At 46.8% G+C, this 2,513-nt stretch overlaps 1 non-coding gene across 1 annotated transcript; it reads right to left on the bottom strand.

Annotated features, from left to right (window-relative positions):
* Nucleotides 1–1,523: 1,523 nt before the first annotated feature.
* LOC122421764 lies at nucleotides 1,524–1,630 on the bottom strand. Its single transcript, XR_006263582.1, has one exon. It is a non-coding gene; the product is annotated as a U6 spliceosomal RNA (small nuclear RNA).
* Between the last annotated feature and the right edge of the window lie 883 nt (nucleotides 1,631–2,513).

Below are 2,513 nucleotides of genomic sequence, written 5' to 3'. Positions count from 1 at the left end.
CTGGGTGTGCTAGAATGCTGGGCCAGATACAGGTGTGAGTGAGCCTCAGATGGACATAGATTTAGGCTGCCGCTGCTTTGACTCCATCTTTTTCTGTCTGGTCTTGGGCAAGCTGTTTGACCTCAGTTTCCCTGCCAATAAAATGGGGATAATCACCCACTCTTCTAAGGGTGCCTCTTAAGAATAATTGGCCAGTTTCTGCAGGGCACTTTGAAGAAAATTGCTGTGAAGATGTTCTGCTCACCTGGAATTTTCCATGCTGCCCATATCCAACAGTCGAGGATGGCCATTGTTCTGATTTTGGCAGTTGCAGCTGTTACCATTTTCCCCAGTTCAGTTGGTTGAGGGGGAGGGGCCGTGATCACAGCCTGGGCCTGCCTGGACTATTAAAGCCACAACTCTGCCTTTGATGCCTGCCTGCAATGCTTGTTAATTTTAATAGGAAGCCAACAGAGACGAGAAGGTTCTGCCTGGCAGAAGAAAAGAGGTTGAGACTGAAGAGGATTAGTGCCAGTTCAGTTTGGATCTTGTTTGGCTTTGAAGTCCTTGGCCCCGGTGCTGGAGTGACAGGACAACTCCTAGATGTCAGCAGGGTGGGAGGCAGGGGGCTGGGGAAGTTTGGACCCGAGGCCCTTCAGGTCCCAGCCTAGCCAAGAGCAGATGGCCCCTGTCCCAACTGGGGAGTCACTGGAGGATCTCCCAAGCTGGTGAATTTCTGGGGAAACCTCAAACAGGGGTCTCCAACTACCTTGACTTCAGGGGCAAGTCAAGGTAAGACTTTGATCTTAATGCATAAGAGCAAAGTAAACTGATTATAGTAATAGACCGCGGTGGTGGTGGTTATTGTTCAATTGCTAAGTCATGTCTGACTCTCTGCAGCCCCATGAACTGCAGCACACCAGGCTTCCCTGTTCTTCACTATCTCCGGGAGTTTGATCAAACTCATAAACACTCAGTCAGCCAACCAACCATCTCATCCTCTGTTGTCCCCTTCTCCTCCTGCCCTCAATCTTTCCCAGCATCAGGGTCTTTACTAATGAGTCAGTCAGTTCTTTGCATCAGGTGTCCACAGTATTGGAGCTTCAGCATCAGTCCTTCCAATGAATATTCAGGGTTGATTTCCTTTAGGATTGACTGGTTTGATCTCCTTGCAGTCCAAGGGACTCTCAAGAGTCTTCCCTGACTGTGGCTTGTTGTCTAAGCTCCAGTCTGGGATTTGGGAATGAGGGTCAGATTTTGCTATCTCTTCTGATTCTGCAGGAGAAATGGGAAACTGGATGTTGTGTATGTGTGTGAATATTCTAATTTTTAAACAGTGATCAAAGTTGTTTCTTTATTATATTAGAATACTCTCCTCATGAACAAACATATCCAGCAGCCTATTGGGTCCTATTTTGTGACCTCTGTCATAGAATTCTAAACCTTTAGGAGTGCATAGTCCCTTAAAATTCACTAAGACCTTTGCTTACCATTTTCTAGAGATTTCAGACTAGTCGCCGCTTGAGGGTATCAGAATTACAGAGAGACAATTGGAACGCTTCACGAATTTGCGTGTCATCCTTGCGCAGGGGCCATGCTAATCTTCTCTGTATCGTTCCAATTTTAGTATATGTGCTGCCGAAGCGAGCACAGAGAGACAATTTTTATTAATAAAAAAACACAAGTATTTAGGGATTCTGATGCAATGGGCTTGAAATGGGATCTGGGGAGGGTCTCCTATAATTTTTTTTTTTTTTTAACTCTTCAGATGTTCAGCTGGGCAGCCAGGTTTGGGAAATGGTGACCTCATCAGTTCTCAGTGATTAAAATTTTTCAGTCATAAACACTTTTGAGAAGTTGAAGAAAGTTATGAACATTTTCCTGGGTGGGGGAAGATGCTTATCCAGAAAAAAACTTGCATACAGTGTCAGGCAGTCTGACTACCTCTCTCTGAAGGCCATTGGAGACCACCCAGTGAAGAACGATGGCAGTACTTACTGCTGGAATCCCATCTACAAGTGCCACGAAAATAGCCTCTGGGGCCTTACTTGTACTCCTCCAGTGATGGGGAGCTCATTACCTTTCGAGAAAGCCTCCCCCCTTTTTGCAAGCATTAGTTTTCAGCAAAGTCCTTCTTGTGGTGAGCAGAACACAGTCACCCTTTCTCACAAGCAGCTTTCTCCAGCACCCCTAGCTTTCACCTGCAAATCCCACGTTTGTGTTCTAGCTCATCTTTCTGGTTTTACTGGGGTCTAAAGGGAAGAACTGTAGCAGGAGACCAGGAGAAGCTGAGGGGGCGGGGGGGTTGGCCAAGCATGAGGATCGCTTCCTCTTGGGATTTGAGAATTCAGGAGCAGACAATTGACCAGATCCTGGTGAATCCTGTTCCTGCCACCTCATCCCTTTGTCCTCTTTTGAGACCTCACTCCATGAATCCAGCATGAGATGCCAAAGCCTTCATGGTCACCGTCTTCTCCCTGTGGCTATCTCTCTAGGAGAGGCTGACCCCCAAGCCTGGAAGATGAACTTTTTCA

The sequence above is a fragment of the Cervus canadensis genome, chromosome 18 (assembly GCF_019320065.1).
Source record: "Cervus canadensis isolate Bull #8, Minnesota chromosome 18, ASM1932006v1, whole genome shotgun sequence".
Classification (NCBI taxonomy): domain Eukaryota; kingdom Metazoa; phylum Chordata; class Mammalia; order Artiodactyla; family Cervidae; genus Cervus; species Cervus canadensis.
This window is presented reverse-complemented; position numbering and strand designations above follow the sequence as displayed.